Source organism: Lontra canadensis, unplaced genomic scaffold (genome assembly GCF_010015895.1).
Source record: "Lontra canadensis isolate GAN:19392208 unplaced genomic scaffold, GSC_riverotter_1.0 scaffold153, whole genome shotgun sequence".
Classification (NCBI taxonomy): domain Eukaryota; kingdom Metazoa; phylum Chordata; class Mammalia; order Carnivora; family Mustelidae; genus Lontra; species Lontra canadensis.
In genome coordinates, this window is record NW_022631147.1 from 2,254,687 (window position 1) to 2,274,415 (window position 19,729).

The following is a 19,729-nucleotide window of genomic DNA, read 5'->3' on the forward strand; positions in this document are numbered from 1 at the left end:
GTCATGTTCACATAGACTACTTTACCTGTCTTTTTTTTTTTTTTTTTTTTTTTTTTAAACCTGTCTCCGGCACACATTTCAGTTCAAGGAATTCAGTAAACACAATAGGACTTGGGAGCCTAATAAGGTTTATAGGCTGAGGTAAGAATTGGGGGGTTTCAACATAAAAGCCAGGAGAGGAGGGGAGTCCTCAGATTGTGTATTTAAGTAAGCATCCTGGGCAAGAGGGAAAGTAGGAAGACAAACAAGGGGCTAATAAATTAATCAGGGGAGAAAGGAGAGGTATAGACAGAGTGAAGGACTGTTATGATGGTGCAAGTAATGGGACATGGTGTCTCTAATCTTGACCAGTCTGAAGGTATAAAGTTGTTTTAACTTGCAGTTTCATTGATCGTTCTTCACATGTTCAGTATCTTAGGTTTATTGGGCACATTGGTAATCTTTGTGTATGTGACCTTCTTGTTAATATACTTGGGTCATTTTACTGGTATGTTGAAGATCAGGGAAAAGAAATGTCCATTTAAAATTTGTAAGGCTGACTTCCTCCAGTTTCTTCTCTTTCACTCTTGCACAAGAGTGCTCCTTTACCTTTGTCAGCCCTGAACATTGCCCATAACATGCCAGCCCCTGGGTGTTGGTAGGATAAAACAGTCTCCTGTCTCTTGCGGATCTACAGTCTTCAGTGTGTGACAGTGGAGATAGAGGGGACAGTCTGTGGTCGAAGATTTAAATAGCTAAAGTTGTATCATTTATGGAATAAATCTTCCCATTCCTGTTGGCATGTGATATATCTTTTTGCTCTTTTCCTAATTTTTTACTTATTCTGGAAACTACTTGGTTCGGATTGTACCTGTCAGTCTCTTTTGGCTCTGATACCACACTATGTCTCCCTAATACATTCATTAGCTTTGTGACACTGTGCCTGAGGATTTTCATCTATAAAATATGTTTATTGTTAGTATCTCTACTTGTTGGATTATCATAAGGTTGAAGTAACATTGTGTATACGAAACAGTAGGGATATTGTCTGGAACACAACAACTAATAATATTTGAGTGATTATTCCTTTATACTGTATTTGAAGGTTTTAAGGATAGTCCTGCTCATTAATCCTTCTATTTAAAATTTGTCTTAATCTTCCTTCCTTATTCTTCCAGAAAATAATTATGTTACTGCATCACATGGATAAGATATTCCCTTATTTTGATTAGAGTCAAATGAACCTATGGATAAATTTAGGCAGAGTTGACCTCTTCGCAATATTGAGATTGTTTTTTTATTCAAGCTCTTTTTATTACTCAATAAAAATGTATAGTTTGATTCATTTAGGTCAGATACATTCTTGGCTATTTTAATTTTTGTCACTATTAGGAGTTGAATCCCACTCATAAGTACTTTGGAAATAGATTCTTCTGTATAGATTGTATAGATCTTGAGTCTACACAGTTTATTGATCTTGATTATTTTTTAATTTGATATTCTTCTCATTTTCTAGGATTATCATCCCTCTTTCCTTTTGGTATTTGTATTATTGTCTGTTTCATGCTGTACTAGTTATCCACGGCTATGTAACAATACTCTAAAACTTAACAACTTAAAACAACAAAAAATTATTATATTATAATTTCTGTTAAGAATCTGGCTTCATGGGCGCCTGGGTGGCTCAGTGGGTTAAAGCCTCTGCCTTCAGCTCAGGTCATGATCTCAGGGTCTTGGGATCAAGCCCCATGAGCCCCATATTGGGTTCTCTGCTCAGCGGGGAGCCTGCCCCCCCCACCGCCTGCCTCTCTGCCTACTTGTGATCTCTGTAAATTTAAAAAAAAAATTTATTTTTATATTTTATTTTATTTATTTATTTATTTTTTTTTTTTTTTAAAGAATCTGGCTTCAGTGGGGCGCCTGGGTGGCTCAGTTGGTTAAGTGTGGGCCTTCAGCTCAGGTCATGATCCTGGGGTCCTGGGATCGAGTTCTACATCAGACTCCCTGCTCAGCGGGAAGCCTGCTTCTCCCTCTGCCTGCTGCTGCCCTCTGCTTGTGCACTCCCCCCCCCCGCCCCCGCCCCCACCCCCAGACAAATAATAAGTAAAACCTTTAAAAAAAAAAAAGAACCTGGCTGCAGCTTAGCTGGGTGCATCTAACAGTTTTACTTAGAGACTACAATCAGGGTACCCAGGACCTTGACTAAGGACTACAGTCCTCTCAAGGCTTGACTGGGGCAAGTATCCATTCATTTGTTTTCTGTTGATGCATAACAAACTTAGTAGCTTAAAAAATCCATTTATTATCTCACAGTTTTATAGGTCAGGAGTGTACATGTGGCTCATCTGGATCCTCTGCTCAGTTTCTTGCCGGTCTGTAATCAGGCTGTCATCCAGGCTGTGTTCTAATCTGGAGGCTTAACTGGGGTGCAGCCCAAATTCATTCAGGTTGATGGCAGAGTCATCTCTGTGTGGTTATAGGAATGAGGTCCTAATTTTCTTTCTGGCTGTTGACTGGGAGCTGCTATCTGCTCCCCCAGGTCACCCACAGCTCCTTTGCCAGCCACATGGCCTCTTATTGCTTAGCTGTTTGTGTCTTCAGGGCCGGCAGGAAAATAGCTCTTGTCTGCCAGGAAAGGATCTTATATGATATAATCATGGGAATGAGATCCTTTGCCATATTCTGTTGATTAAAAGCAAGGTATAGACCATCTGTCATACTTTAAAGGAGGGGATTGTACAAGGGTATGAATACCAGGAGGCAGAAATCATGTTGGGCTTCTTAAAGACTGCCAGTTATACATGCTTTTATTGTATTGGCTTTGTCTCCCAGAACAGAACTAAATAATAATGGTAAGATTTATGTTTGCATTTATTAACATTTACTTAATTATTAATATTTCATAAATTGTATGGGTATTTTTTATAGATTTTTTTCTTGTGGACCAGAACAATTAATTCATTTTTGGATAATCATAATTTGGTTTTAATGGATCCTATAAGTATATGTGTGTATTTGAATGATATATATATGAATTATATAAAAATATAAGAGTCATATATTATCAATGAGAGGTTTTGATTTTCCCCATTGTAAATGGGGGTAAATGGCTGTAACCAACTTGTTCCTCATTTAATTTTACTCTTCTCATATTTACCATTCATTTCAACCATAAATTACAGAAAAAGTATGTACTTTGATAACGTTTCCTATAGAAGTAATTAGTATGAAAATAATGCATATTCTGCAGAATATTTTAAAAATAGATGCCAACTTTTCCCATCATTCATTATATTTTCACTTGTGTTCATTTCATTTTTTTTTCATTGTGAGGCAAAGCAGAGATGGTATGAGGTCATCTCTTAGATTAATAAGGTGCCATTTTATAGGGAAGGAAACATACCAATTTACTTACCAGGTCATGTAGCTAGTTAGAAGGTGAAAAATTCCCACATGAGCAAGATTAAGTACAAAGAATCGAAGGAACAGGAGATTGAGTATTAGAATCTGAATTTTAGGCCTGTAACCCAGACCCTTTTGTGTTTTTTCTTCTTAATATAAAATTATGGAATTTTTACAGTATAAAAAGGATTTTTTCAATAATCAAGTGTTAGGATGTAGGCAAAAAGGAACCTTCATGCACTGTTGGTGGGAATGAGGACTGATGCAGCCACTCTGGAAAACAGTATGGAGGTTCCTCAAAAAATTAGATTAGAAGTATCCTATGATGTAATAATCACACTAGTGGGTATTTACCCAAAGAATACAAAAACACTAATGGGAAAGGATATATACACTACAATAGCTAAATGTCAGAAGCAGCCCAGGTGTTCATGAATCGGTGAATGGATAAAGGAGATGTGTATATACCTACAGTGGAATATTACTCAGCCATAAAAAAGGAATGAACCCCCTCTTTCCGCCGTCTTCCTATGCCACCATAATGGTGTGCATGAATGTCCTGGCAGATGCTCTCAAGAGCCTTAACAATGCTGAAAAGAGTCCATGGTCCAAAGTCATCATCCAGTTTCTCACGATGATGATGAAGCATGTTATGTTGGTGAATTTGAAATCATTGATGATCACAGAGCTGGGGAAATTATCGTGAACTTCATAGGCAGGTTAAACATGTGTGGAGTGATCAGCCCCAGATTTAATGTACAACTGCAAGCCCTAGAAGAACAGCAGAATAACCTGCTCCCACCTTCCCCCACCCCTCCACCCCAGTTTGGTTTCACTGTACTGACAACCTCAGCTGCCATCATGGACCATGCAGAAGCAAGATGAAAACACACAAGAGGGAAAATCCTGGTGTTCTTTTTCTAGGGATGTAATAACAAACGTGCAAGTAAAATGCCTCAGTGGGGGGAGAAAAGAATGAAGTCTTGCCATTTGCAATGACATGGATGAATCCAGAGTATAATGTTAAGTAAGTCCGTCAGAGAAGGACAGATACCATTTGATCTCACTTATCTGTGGAATTTAAGCAACAAAATAAACAAACAAAATTTAGAAACCAAGAAGCACACTGAACTATAGAGAACAAACTGATGGTTTCTAGAGCCAGGAGGTAGGTTAGGAGTGGGTGAAATAGGTAAAGGGTGTTGGGAGTACATTTATATTGATGAGTCCTCAGTCATGTATAGAATTGTTGAATCTCTATATTGTACACCTGAAACTATTATACTATATGTTAACTATACTGGAATTAAAATTAAAAACTTAATAAAGTTTCAAAAATACAGGTGTTTTTTTTTTAACGATAAAATACAGTATAGATTGGTCATCCCCACCCCCTTCTGAGAGATGGCATACAGGCTGAGCTGTACTGACTAGGTCTTATTTTCCACAGAAGTATGCCTAGAGGTAAAAATAGCATTTATGTATTTCAGAAGTATTTTTCTCATCAAAGTTATGTTGGCTCAGCAGTCACATGCAAATGTCCAGTTTCCTTCTGTCATCTGTTCCTTCTGCGTCCTATCCACAATTTCGACCTTTGTAGACTGCACAGAGGCCAGTATTTGGGACAAGTGCAAGCATTGCATGCTTCCCTTCCACAGTGCTGAATTATAGCAGCTTTTATAAATACATTTCCTCCTTATCACAACATTGTGTCAGTTACTCCTACCTGATTTATTTTGAAGTGAGGGATTAATTTCTTTAAAAGAAAATAGACCTCTTTGAATATCATAAAATTTCAAATACTTGTTGTAATGAGCAAGAAAGCAGTTTTTCCCCTTCCCTATTGCCAGCAGCTACTTCTTTGACTTTTCTGCTATTGAAGGAAGATAAGAAAGAGTCTCAGGTGGATAGAAGGAAGAAGAGCCCAGGGAGCTTAGTGTTCTCACTTTGGTACAGGGTGTGGTAGTACAGGTCCTACCAGTAGTGATGAAGAGTTCTTCCTTAAAAAGCAGAACCTGCTATTGTGCACTGGGGCAGCGAGGCAAGCAGTTTTCCAGCATTTTTCAAACCACATTCTGCTAACCTTCCTTAAGATGGTGGAGTATTGTGGAAAACATAATCAGTAATTTTTTGTTTGTTTTTAAAATACAGGTGAAATAAAAATATTTCTGGATGGCCAAATAAATTTGGGAACTGGCAGCCCTGAGATTCAGAATTAATTGTTCTGGAGTGTTGCTCTCACTTCAGCCTTTTAAAAACTTGTTATTATTGAGGTGCGTGGGTGGCTTAGTCAGTTGGGTGTCTGCCTTCTGCTCAGGACATGATCCCAGGGTGTGGAATGGAGCTCGGCATCAGGCTGTCTGCTCAATGAGGAATCTGCCTCTTTCCCTCCCTCTGCTCTTCCCACCTGTTCATGCTCTCTCTTTCTCTCTCTATCAAATAAATAAAAAATTTTAAGAAAGCTTGTTAATATTGGTATACAATAGACACACAGAAAATTTTATGTTCTCTAGTTATACAGTTCACTGAATAGTCCCCTTCTGAACACATCTGTATAATGAACACCCAGACAAGAAAGACCACTATAATGGATTTTACTTTTTCCATTGAAAGGAATTGTCCAAGGTGGTAGTCATTTTGTCCCACAAGTGGTATCCACTTGGAGCTAAAGTGGATGCATGCTTTCTGAATCATCTCATCCTATAAAAAGAGAGAAATTTGGACCAATGAATGCTTGCCTTTTCTGGTTCTGAGAATTTACCTATTGTAGAGAGCTAAGACAGTTATTTAATTTCTTTGTGCATAACTTGCCTCATCTCAGGATGACAAAAGTTCCCACTAAAGTTATCATGAAGAGTAAATGAAATAATCTATGAGAAGCCTTAGAATAGTCTGGAGCCACAAATGTCAATTTATTATATCAGTGTATGTAAAAACATTGTCATAGTTTCTGAATATGCTGGGTGGAAGGTAGACTTTGATTCAAGCAGCTTTCCATCTCTTACCTACTTTGGTCTGCACATTTTGAAACTGGGGTCAGCAAACTTTTTTTATAAAACCGTAGAGAATAAATATTTTAGGCTTTGTGTAAATGATATAATCTGTTAGAACTACTCCATCATCTTAGTGCAAAAGCAATAAATACTTCGATAGCTGATCATGCCTGTGGATTATTTTTTTAGAACTTTATGTACATTGAAATTTGTATTTAATAACATTTTCACATGTAATAAAATAGTGTTGTTTGGACTCCCCCCACCCCACCCCACCCCCCGTCATTTAAAGAAAAAAGAAATTTTTTTAAATTTTTAGTTTACAGGCTGTTTAAAAAACCACAACAAAAAAGACATTCAGGGCCACAATTCATAGTTTGCCAGCCCCTGTTTTTAGAACACTTTTTTAAAAAGAGTACTATTCTAGTTTGCACTAACTCAGTCTAACCTTTAAATGGCACATAAAACCCCATTTGTTCTTTTTTAAAAGATTTTAGTTATTTATTTGACAGAGAGTGTACTAGCAGAGGGAGTGGCAGGCAGAGGGAGAGGGAGAAGCAAGCTCCCTGCTGAACAGGGAGCCCAATGTGGGGCTGGCTTCCAGGATCCTGAGATCAAGACCGGAGCCAAAGGCAGACGCTTAACCAACTGAGCCAACCAGGCCCGCCGCAAACCTCCCCCACCAATTTGTTCTTAATTGTGCTCTCCAAACTGAGGTTTTTGTCCCCTTATATATAGGAAAGAATACTTGTCTGCTTATCCTTACTATCCTGGGCACTGCTGTAAATGTTTTTCAGTAACTCTTATTTAATCCTTATAATGTCTAATATAAATTCCTTTCTCATCCATCTAATAAGGATGAGGAATTTGAGGCACAGAGGGGTTAAATAACTTGTCTAAGGTTACACGGATGGTAATTGATATAGCACAGATTTGTCCCTAGCAGTGTAATCCTAGATCTCCTGCTCTTACCCACAGCCCTATGCTATAAACGATTTAAAAGAAAAGTTAAAGAAAGAGGTTTTCGTCTAAAATAAGGAGTTTTAACTATTTTTGAGCTGTATGCTTTTTTGGCATTCTAATAAAGTCTGTGGACCTGACCTCATCTGAGAATATGATTTGAAACCGCAAAATACATAGGATTACAGCTTGACCAATTATACTGAAATATGGTTAGTAAAATTTTAATAAAACAAATTTTTGATACAGTAATGTGTTTTTTATTAATTCATTAACATGCTCTAGTAACAGACTTTGTTTCTTAACATTAGAATCTTAATCTTGGGGTGCCTGGGAGGCTCAGTGAGTTAAGCCTCTGCCTTTGGCTCAGGTCATGGTCTCAGGGTCCTGGGATTGAGTCCCACATCCTGCTTCCCCCTCTCTCTCTCTGCCTGCCTGTCTACCTACTTGTGATCTCTCTCTCTCTGTCAAATAAATAAACAAAATCCTAAAAAAAAAAAAAAAAAAAAAAAAAGATTAGTATCTTAATCTTTTAAGTATTCGTGATTCTAAATGGTTATATTGAGATATTTATGGTACCTGTCATGTGATGTGAAAATATTTTCTTTTCACAAGAAACAAATATGCTACTGTTTTCCCCCTACCTTCATAATTGAACAGAATGTAAAATTTCAGGTAGAGGCTAGTTAAAAGTTAATATTTTCTCAGCCAGGTTCACAACCACCTGACTTACATCTGTGGGCTCAAATCTCAAACTAATCTGCAATGCAGAATCAATGTCTTTGAAGTAAAAGGAACTTTATCATTTGTACAATTTGTTTTTTTTTAACTTGTGAGGAAACTTAAGCGGCAAAGCTGTATCTAAGTGATAGGAGCCTCTTTTCCACACATGCCCCATTGTGTGCTGTTGTGATATTTGCTCTCACATATGTCTAAACAGTGTCCGGGTAGCACGGTGGGATTCAGTGCCAATCTTTGGTTTGGCTTGGTATTATTTATATTGTTTAGGAATTTGTTGTGCCTGGGAGATGTTTAGAATAAAACAGCTGTACAAGTTTTTCAGGAATTTGTTCGTTTTATTACCAAGGAAGAGTGGTCATGTCACCCTTCCTCCTCTGCAGAGGATATGTTCCAAGACCCCCAGTGGATGCCTGAAACTGTTGATAGTATTGAACCTGTTGAACCATGTATATGACAAAGTTTAATTTATAAATTAGGCATAGTAAAAACTGAAATTTAAATAAATACTTAAATAAGCACAGTAAAAGACTGATCCCAGTAACAATAAAATAGAGCAATTGTAACAGTCTGCTGTGATTAAAGTTAACATGAATATGCACACACAACACGATGCAGAATGTCTCACTGTACCGTATGCACCTTTCTTAGGATGATATGAGATGATGAGATGCCTACATGAGGAAATGAGGTGAGTGATGTAGCATTGGGCTACTGTTGTTAAGTCAGAAGGGGGTCTTCTGCTCAGACCTGTGCTAACTGAAACTGTGGGATGTGAAACCACAAATAAGGACAGGACTGCTGCATCTGAGTGGGGGCTAGGTGCAGCAGTTGGGCTCTGGGGAGGGTCCCCAGAAATCTGTGGGATCCTCTGTGCCTTTGTGTGATCCCTTCCCCTTAAGTGTGGGTAGGATCTGCTCCTAACCAGTAAAATTTGGGAACGCTGATGGGGTATCACTCCCCTGATTCTTTTATACTGTATAGGACTCCGTCTTGTTTTCAGATGCTGTAAAATTGCTTTGATGAAGTAAGCAACCATGTTGGGAAAGCTCCCTTGGCTGGGGACTGCAGTGGCCTCTAGGAGCTAAGGGTCAGCCATATCATAGCTATCTACATAACCATGGATAAATCAGGCCAGAAAAAATTGTTGAGCAGATAAAGCAATTCACAGAAGCGTATGGACCAGTGATATGTTCCTGTAAATGTAAAACAAGGAAATTAAATGAGGATAAATATATGTGGGAAATTTATAAAGTAAATGAAGGTAAGGGTGCCCGGGTGGCTCAGTGGGTTAAGGAGCCAACTCTTGGTTTTGGCTCAGCCCATGATCTCAGGGTCCTGAGATCCAGCCCTATGTCAAGCTCTTTGCTCAAAAGGGAGTCTACTTCTCCCTCTCACTCTGCCCCTCCCTCCCCCCAACTTGTGCTAGCACATTCTCTCTCATTTAAAAAAAGAAAGAGAAAATCAAGGCACTGATTACCACAGTTCAAGAAAGTGATTCTACCTGGTAGGAAGGGAGACTACTATAGTTAGGGATAAGTAAATGATAACATCTAAGGGAGTGATTCTCAAACCTTAAGGAATATCAGAATCAACCAGATGGCTTGTTTAAAGACAGATTGCTGGTCCTACTGCTGTGTAATTCTATCTAATTCCATAGGCTGAGATGGGGCTGAGAATTTACATTCTTTATAGGTTCTAGATGATGCTGATGTACTGGTCCAGTACCATCCTTAAAGTTCCACTAACCTAGGGAATGACTAATTTTCTGTTTTTTAAGCTTGATGGCAGACACATGGGTTCTTGTTTATTTTGTTTTGTCTTTGCAGTTTCTTTGCTGATTTACCCCACTCAGTATATAAACTTAAAAGGAGAGTAACAGGGACGCCTGGGTGGCTCAGTGGGTTAAAGCCTCTGCCTTTGACTCAGATCATGATCCCAGGGTCCTGGGATCAAGCCCCACATCAGCATCTCTGCTCAGCAGGGAGCCTGCTTCCTCCTCTCTCTCTGACTGTCTCTCTGCCTGCTTGTGATCTCTGCATGTCAAATAAATAAATGAAATCTTTAAAAAAAAAAAAAGGAGAGTAACAGACTTTGTGTTAGTAACATACTTTTTATTGCTGTTGAAACACTCCGTACTTTTCCTCCTGTTATTCTCCCTGGAATTACAATTCTAGGAGTTGGTTTTATGGACCTCTATCAATAAAAATCCTGTAGGTACTGAAATGGGATTCATCAGCTGGTTGCTCTCTGTAGCATTTCTTTTTCTTCATTGAGAAGTACCCTAACCTAATTGAGCCTGGGACTGGAAATCAGGAACGTCTGGTTTGCTCTTAGCTGTCAAAGTGAAGATAGGATTGTATCAAACAATGTCCTGAGCAATGGTTTAAGCCCTATAAAAATGTCCTCCATTAAATGCTCATTATGATGATAGTTGACACCAAAAGATCTTTTTTCCCTATTATCACTTTAGAGTGCTCTTTTGATTACCTAGACTAAACTGTGCTTCAGTGTGGTCTTTGTTTCGCTGTCTTGTGGCTCCCACTCAAAATAGAAACTTATGGGGTGCCGGGGTGGCTCAGTGGATTAAAGCCTCTGCCTTCGGCTCAGGTCATGATCCCAGCATCCTGGGATCGAGCCCCACATCGGGCTCTCTGCTCAGCAGGGAGCCTGCTTCCTCCTCTCTCTCTGCCTGCCTTTCTGCCTACTTGTGATCTCTGTCAAATAAATAAATAAAATATTCAAAATAGAAACTCATAACAGTCATAAACTTTACTTCTCAGCATTAATTATATACCTAAGATTCTATAATAGATTCTTGAAAGACTCTTAACCATTTAGTACTTGGGGGTCCCATCTGCCTTCTGTAGAAATATTATTTATCTTTTTGAAAATTACAATACTTATGTGAAATGAGTCAATGTAAACTCATCTTTATTAAGATGCAATTTAGATATAGATACAATAAAACTTGCACAATTCAAGGGTACAGGCTTTTTTTTGGACAGAGAGTACACCATGTTGTTACCATCCTATTCAAGATAATAGGACATTTTCATCTCTGCAGAAGGTGCACTTTGCCATTAAATGTATCCCCACCCCTCCACATTGTACCCCAGGCAGTCAGTGATCTGATTTTTATCACTGTAAGTTTTGCCTTATTTGGGAATTTTATATGGGTGGGATCATACAGTATGTACTCTGGTGTCGTGTTTCTTTCAGTCAGCATAATGTGTGATAGTCATTGATACTGCTGTTTGTATCAGTAGTTTGTTCCATTATGGGGAGAGGAAATCTGAATTTTATTCCGCTGGAGAAATGTGTCACAATTTATATGTCCACTAGTTGATGGACTTACATTTTGCTTCTGTCATGCGTAAAGCAGCTATGAACATTTGCATACAAATGTTTTTGTGGGCATATGTTTTCACTTTTCTTGGGAATTTTAAGAGTAAAGAAACTGCCAGACTATTTTCTAAGTAGTTGTGAGTCATTTATATTCCTACTAACAACATCAGGACCTACCATAATGTCAAGAAAGTTTTCTCCTAGATGTTGTTTCAGTTTTAGCAGTTGGCCTTATGATGCATTTTGAATTAATATTTATACTGGGTGTGAGGGAGAAGGTCAGTGTTCTTTTTTTTTTTCCATATGGATATCGTATATATTCGGTACCTTTCTGGACTCTCCCCTATTCCATTGATCTGTATGTCTTATATTTACACAAATACCAGATTGTCTGGTATTAGTAAGTTTTCCAACTTTGGGCAGAAATTTTTTTTTTTCATTGTTTTTACTATTCTAAGTTCGTGTGCATTTCCATAGAAATTTTAAAACAACATTTTGGTGACGGAGAGGGGAGGAAGCATCCTGCTAGGACAGTAGACATTTTGAACAACATTGAATTTCCCTGCCCTTAATCATGATATATATGTTTCATTATTTGTTTATTTTCTTTAATTTCAATAATATCTTTTTAGTTTTCACAGTGAAAACTTTGAAGCAGCTTTCCATTTGCTTCTAAGTAGTTGATATTTTTGATGATACTGTAAGTGGAATTACATTAAAATTTTTATCTTTTGTGTGCATTTGTTTATTGAGAGCAAGTGCGCCTGGGCACACGTGTGCATGGTACCAGAGTTGGAAGGGGCAGAGGAAGAGAAACTTAAAGCATACTTTGCATTCAGTGCAGAGTCCAACGTGGCACTCGTGTCTCCACCCATGAGATCGTGACCTGAGCCAAAAGAATTAGTTGGTCGCTTAACCAACTAAGCCATCCAGTGCCTCCCAAATTTTATTTCCTATTTTTTTTTCCAGTATGCATATAATGCTGTTGATTTTTGTATATTGACCATGTTTTTATAAGATTTACTTATTTTAGAAAGAGACTGGGGAGAGAGGCAGAGAGAGAATCTCGGGCAGTCTCTCTGCTAAACATGGAGCCCTCTGCAGGGCTTGATCTCACCACCCATGAGATTTTTTTTTTTTTTTTTTTTTAAGATTTTATTTATTTATTTGATGGGGCGCCTGGGTGGCTCAGTGGGTTAAAGCCTCTGCCTTCAGCTCAGGTCATGGTCTCAGGGTCCTGGGATCAAGCCCCACATCAGGCTCTCTGTTTAGCGGGGAGCCTGCTTCCCCACTTCTTTCTCTGCCTGCCTCTCTGCCTACTTGTGCTCTCTGTCTGTCAAATAAATAAATAAAATACCTTTAAAGAATATTTTATTTATTTATTTGAGACAGAGAACATGAGCAGGGAGGAGCAGGAGAGGGAGAGGCAGACTCCTGCTGAGCAGAGAGCCTGACCTGGGGCTTTATCCCAGGACCCCAGCATCATGACCTGAGCCAGAGGCAGATGGTTAACCTACGGAGCCACCCAGGTGCCAATTACCACCCATGAGATAATGACCTGAGCCGAAACCAAGGGTTGGACACCTAACCCGCTCACCACCCAGGTGCCCCAACCATGTTTTTACAATCTTCCTGAATTCACTGTTTAGTTTTACTGGTTTTGTTGTAGCTTTCTGTTGATTTTTATGTAGTCTACAGTTAAAAACAACTTTGCTTCCTCCACTCCATTCTATGTCCCTTATATTTGTCTTACTCTACTGGCAAAGACCCAGTATATATTCCGCCCCCCCCACCCAAGATTTTCTTTATTGGGGCATCTGAGTGGCTCAGCTGGTTAAGTGTCTGCCTTTGGCTCAGGTCATGATCCTGGAATGTCAGGATCAAGCCCAGCTTCGGGCTCCCTGCTGAGCAGGGAGACTCCTTCTCCCTCTGGCCCTCACCCCACTCTTGTGCCCTCTCTCTCTCAAATAAATAATTAAAACAAATTTATTTAAATTTTATTTGTTTACTTGAAACAGTGAAAGAGAGAGAGAACACAAGCTGAGGGAGAAGCAGAGGGAGAGAGAGAAGCAATTCCCCCCCCCCCCACCAATGCTGAGCAGGGAGCCAGAGACAGGGCTCAGTCCAGGGCCATGGGATCATGACTTGAGCCAAAGGCAGATGCCTAACTGACTGAGCCACCATGTGTCCCTCAATATATATTCTTTTAATTATAAGGGGAAAGTGTTCAGTCTTTCACCATTAAATAAGAAGTGTTGCTTCCTTTGTGTATTGCTGAATGTGATTTGCTTGATAATTTGTTGAGGATTTTTGCATGTATGTTCATGAGGAATAATGGTCTAGTTTTATGTTCTATATCTGTCAGATTTTGATGCAAGGATTGAGATGTGTTCTCCCCTGTTTTCTGAAACAGTTTGTGTGATTTCTTTCAAATACGTCCTTGAGGGACGCCTGGGTGGCTCAGTTACTTAAACGTTTGCCTTCAGCTCATGTCATGTTCTCAGGGTTCTGGGATCCAGTCCTGCATCAGACTCCCTGCCTGCTTCTTTCTCTACCTGCCATGCCCCCTGTTTGTGCTCACTCTCTCTGTCTCACTCTCTGACAAGTAAAATTAAAAATATTTCTTCAAATATTTGGAAGAATTGACCACTGAAAACCTTTGAGTTTGTAGTTTTCTTTGTGCCAGCTTTTGATTATTATTGATTCACTTTCTTGAATAGATGAAGTCTGTCCAGGTATTCTATTTCTTAAGTCCTTTTTTGTAAGTTATTTGGTGTTTTTCAAGGAATTTGTCTACTCTAATGAAGTTGTAAAATTTTTCCCATAATGCTGTTCATAGTGTTCTCTTCTGCTTTTAATATGTGATTTGCAGTGATAGCTCCACTTCTCATTCCTGATATATAATTTGTTGTTTCTCCCTCTTTATTCTTTCTGCAGGTCTATCAACTTTTCAAACATTTGTTAAGGAATCAACTTTTTACTTGACCTACTGTTCACTTGTTTTCTACTTTATTGATTTCTTGTTTTTATTATTTTCTTCTGTTTACTTTATAGTTTGCTCTTCTTTTCTTTAGTCACAGTACTATTTGAGACCTTTTACCCTTTCAGTTCAGATATTTAAAACTGTAACTTCTAAGCAGCGCTTGGCTGCTTTGATATACTGTAGTTTCATTATCATTTGAAACATGTTCTGCTTTATTTTTATATTTCTTCCATGATCCTTGGGTTATAAAAGTGTGTGTTGTTTAATTTCTGGATATCTTAGTGTTTTTATTCCTAATTTACATGTGTTCTGATAATCTACTCCATGAGATTTCAATCGCTTAAGATTATTGAAGCTTATTGTATGTCCCAGCATCTAGTTTATCATAGTGAGCATTTCATATGCACTTGAGAAGAATATATTGCAGTTTTTATGTATAGTATTCTGTAAATGTCGGTTGGGTCATGTTGTAGTATTTTTGAGATCTCTGTCCTCAATGGTTCTTTTGTCTACTTGGCATATTAATTAGAAAGATGTTAAAAATATTTGCCTATACTTGTGGATTTGTCTGCCTTTCCTTCTGTCATTTTTTGTTCCGTGAATTTTGAGGTACTGTTGTAAGATACATACATGTAGCCTTGTTATGTATTCCTGGTGAATTGGCCTTTTGTCTTCTTCAAACTACTTTGTTATTAATTTTCATTCTCCCTAATACCTATCATTCTGCCTAATTTTCTCTCCTTCTATTGTTTGTATTTTTATGGTTAAATAGTATCTTACAGATGATAACCTATAGTTGGTCTTGCTTTTTTTCACTCAGTCTGAGAATTTCTGACTTTTAGTTGGGACGTTTCATCCATTTATAGTTAATGCAGTTGGTACGATTGGTTTCTAACTTATTCTTCTGCGCGTTTTTTTTTTTAAGTGTACAATTTATTGGTTTTTAGTATATTCACAAAACTCTGTAATCATCACCACTAATTCCAGAGCATTTTTAACACTCCCAAAAGATGCCTAATATCTGTTGGTTGTCACTCCCCATCTCCTCCAACCTCTAATACTAGGCAGATTTTTTCCTGTTTTAGGTATCTGTTATAAGGTAGTCATACACTATTTGCTTTTTTGTGTCTGGCTTTGACTTAGCATAATGTTTTCAGGGCTATCTGTGTTGTAGCATGAATCAACTACTTCATTCCTTTTTAGGGCTGAAAAATATTTTATCCATCAGTTTATAGACATTTGCATTGTTTCAGCTTTTTGGCTCATGTAAATTATGCTGCTGTATATGCACATTTGTGTACATATTTTTGTATGGATGCCTGTTTTCATTTCTCTTAAGTGTATACCTAGAAGTGGAATAGTTGAGTCATATAGTAGTTCTGTTAATTTTTTGAGTAGCTTGCCATACTTTTCTGAGGTAGCTACAGCATTTCCCTTTCCCACCAACAGTGTATGGGGGTTCCAATTTCTCCACATCACAGGCTTATTATTATCTGTCTTTTAATTTTTGCTGTCCTTGTGGGTGTGAGGTGATATCTCATTGTGGGTTTGATTTGTATTTTCAAGTGACTGATGATGTTGAGCATCTTGTTCTGATTTTTGTTCCTCTTTTGGCCCTTAAGTGCTTTCTTTTTTTATTATTTTTGTTAGTACTTCATTTCCTCTGTTGGTTTTGTGTTTGTGCATATTTTAGTGGCTCTAGAGCTAACAGATTTTAATCCTTAAATTATCAGAAGCTATTCAGATTTTTTTAAAGATATATTTATTTGAAAAAGAGAGAGCATGTGTGCACTAGCCCAGTAGGTTCAGAGGGAAAGGGAGAGAATCTCCCAACAGATCCCTGCTGAGCACTGAGCCCCACATAGGTCTCGATCTCACAACCCTGAGCTCATGCCCTGAGCTGAAATCAAGAGTTGGCTGCTCAACCAATAAAGCCATTCAGGTGCCCCAGCTATGCAGAATTCTTCTTGTACCTTTTCACAACTTACACGTGACACTTCAGTTTTCCCAATTAATACCAGTAGTATTTAGGTTCCCATGTGGCTTCCATTCAAAAACGTATTTCATCTTTTTTAAGGATGGTTACATTTTGATTTCAGGTTGACTTTTAGTGCTTTTCTGTTACCCAAAATAAGCATTCATAAACGTCTTATAAAATCTATATTATATATATGTTTCTCTTCTAAAAGATACATTTTGTATTTTAGTCCTATTTTCCTTTAATTTAATATTACCCTGATTTTTAACTGATTGCAGCTTTCAATATGATTTTAGGATATGTTGAGTACAGCAGCCATTACATGGCCCTAGAGAAGAGTAGTTATTTAAATTTTTTTGTTCTGGGTCTTTTTATGATCTTTAAGAATAAACACTTTATCAGATACTCTTATAAAGCCTTTTAGTTCTTCACTTGGAACCAAAATCTTTCTCACACTCCAGTGTTCATGTACTCATGTAGCTTAACTGTTCACACATATTTTATCTACTTCACAGAGTGTTGTAGGCAGTGGAAGGAATGTTTTTTTTTGTTTTGTTGTTGTTGTTGTTGTTGTTTTTCATTTAGGTCTCCATTGTGCTACCCCTGATGACTGTCTAAATTGTTCCCCTGCATGTAGACTACAGATAGCCTTTCATGTCTCAAAGAACCAACACAGGCCTCAAAGAACTCGAGTCCTCTTTTCCTTCTTCTTTTTCTTTTCTTTTTTTTTTTTTTCCCTCCTTTCTAAGATTTTATTTCTTGGTTGCTTGGGGGGCTCCGTTGGTTAAGCGGCTGCCTTCAGCTCAAGTCAAGATCCCAGGGTCCTGGGATCAAGTCCCTCATCTGGCTCCCTGCTCAGCAGGGAGCCTGCTTCTCCCTCTCCCTCTGCCTGTCGCTCTGCCTACTTGTGCTCTCTCTCTCTGTCAAAGAAAATCTTTTTTTTAAAGAATTTTAAAAAGATATTTTATTTATTTATTTGACAGAGAAAGGAGGAGAAGAAACACAAGCAGGAAGAGTGGGAGAGGGAGAAGCAGGCTTCCTGCTGAGCAGGGAGACCAACGTAGGTCTCGATCCCAGGACTCTGGGATCATGACTTGAGCCCACGGCAGACCATTAATGACTGAGCCACCCAGGTGCCCCAAGAGTCGTCTTTTCATCTGTGATCATTTAGTGTAGGTTGGAGATCAGTTAATACAAGTTACGTGGTCAAGAGTTCTGCCAGCTCCAGCCAGCTGAGACTTGTATTACGGACTTTACTGAGGTCCTGCCACCCTTGTCAACATTCGTCCCACCTGCAGAAGCATGTACTCTCAGAAGCATAGTGCTTGAGTTCTAAGAAATAGCTAATTTTGGGAGTTTGAAAGGTGATAATCACATATTCTCTCTCTCTCCCGCACAAGTTATGATAAGGAAAATATCATTTAATTTTAAATTTTAAAGCATTTGGAACTTTTTCAGACAAGAAACAAAGTGAACCTGGATATGTTCATAACCTTTGGTTAGTTTGATCTTTCTGTTAACTATATTCTATTGAGACATTTTATTATAATTCAAAATAATTTCAGAAAGATGAAAGGTGGGCGCCTGGGTGGCTCAGTGGGTTAAGCCGCTGCCTTCGGCTCAGGTCATGATCTCAGAGTCCTGGGATCGAGCCCCGCATCAGGCTCTCTGCTCAGCAGGGAGCCTGCTTCCTCCTCTCTCTCTGCCTGCCTCTCTGCCTACTTGTGATCTCTCTGTCAAATAAATAAATAAAATCTTAGAAGAAAAAAAAAAAAGAAAGATGAAAGGTATTTTAGTCATTAAGAGAGAATTGCACTGAGCTGTATAGATGAGTAAGTCAGGAATGTTCCAGCAGTCTTCAGCAGCATAGTGCCCTTTGCTTCCTTTGAGTAGCAAAATCTGAAAGTGCATACAGAATTGTGTGTGTGCTCATTTTTCGGGGTGAGAGAGTACATGGTCCTCATCAGATTTTTTTTTTTTTAATTTTATTTTTTCAGTGTTCTAAGATTCACTGTTTGTGTACCATACCCAGTTCTCCATGTAGTATGTGCCTTCCTTAATACCCACCACCAGGCTCAGCTAACCCCCCGCACCCCTCCCCTCCAAAACCCTCAGTTTGTTTCTCAGAGTCCAGTCTCTCATGGTTCGTCCCCCACTCGATTTCCCCCATTCATTTTCCTTTCCTACTCCTAATGTCCTGCATGTTATTCCTTATGCTCCACAAGTAAGTGAAACCATATGATAATTGACTCTCCCTGCTCGACTTACTTCATTCAGCATAATCTCCTCCAGTTTCCTTCATATGGATACAAAAGTTGGGTATTCATCCTTTCTGATGGAGGCATAATATTCCAAGAGTGTTATGTCATATAGAAGATTAAGAACCACCAAGTAGAAAGTGTTAGCCTGATTTTTGGCTTCCTGCAGCCTTTTTGTTTCAAATGCTCTTAGAATTTATTTCCCCTCTTTGAATTTCTGATGTTTGAAGAAACAGATGTAGATTTATATGAGGAGGTTTATCTTTATACAAGGAAAATGAATTATCTTGAATTCTAAGCCCTCAAATATCTCTTGGTAAGGTAGTATGGAGATGTCTTAAGAAAACCTTTAGCAAAAGCCATGTAATTGAAACCGAGTAGGATAATAGGGCTATTGGAAAGGAATCTCAAACATGCACTTTGAGACAAGTAGAGGCTTTCAGACAGACTGTAGGCACAAAGAACAACACTGTTTATACACATTCAGTGTTGCAGGATTGGTATGCTGGTGCTTCCTTTGCCTCACACTAGAATTAGAACTTTCCCTATCCCTAGCCTGACCCAGCCTGCCTCCTGCCACATCCCCCAGCGAAGCTGCCATTCTGAAAATGTCTCAATATCATAGATTCCATATTTTATTTTACTGCAGGAAAAACATGCCTTGTTACTTGGGGTATTTGGTGTGCTTTAGAAAGTGTAGCAGAGTGTAGCATGCATATGGTAAAGGCATATATTACCAAAGAGTTATTGTCTTCATACTCCTTGCTACTAAAAAGCAATTTAAAAAATACACCCCATTTTATTTTCAAATTCACCATTGTCACACTGGTTTTGACTTTGTGATGTGTTCTTTGCCCAGCTCCTCCCTCCCGAAGGGGCAGCACCAGCTTCCCAGCTTTGTAGGCAGTAGAGAGGAAGCCGGTGCATACCCAGTAAGGTTCAAGCCAGGTATTCACATGTCCGTGCTCAGACTTTGAATGTAGATACTGCAGTCAAATCAGGTGCCTGAGAGCCTTGATGTTAGAGACATTATGCTGCGTCTTGGTAAACTAGCATGTTCACATTTCCCCCAGTTGAAGGATCAGTAGTA

General features: G+C 38.6%; 1 protein-coding gene and 1 pseudogene across 4 annotated transcripts in view; both read left to right on the plus strand.

The window, feature by feature from the left end:
* Nucleotides 1-19,729, plus strand: part of LOC116859277 (cat eye syndrome critical region protein 2) — a 172,249-nt gene that overhangs the window by 110,692 nt on the left and 41,828 nt on the right. The window lies entirely within an intron of this gene.
* On the plus strand, nucleotides 3,923-4,305 carry LOC116859278 (annotated as a pseudogene).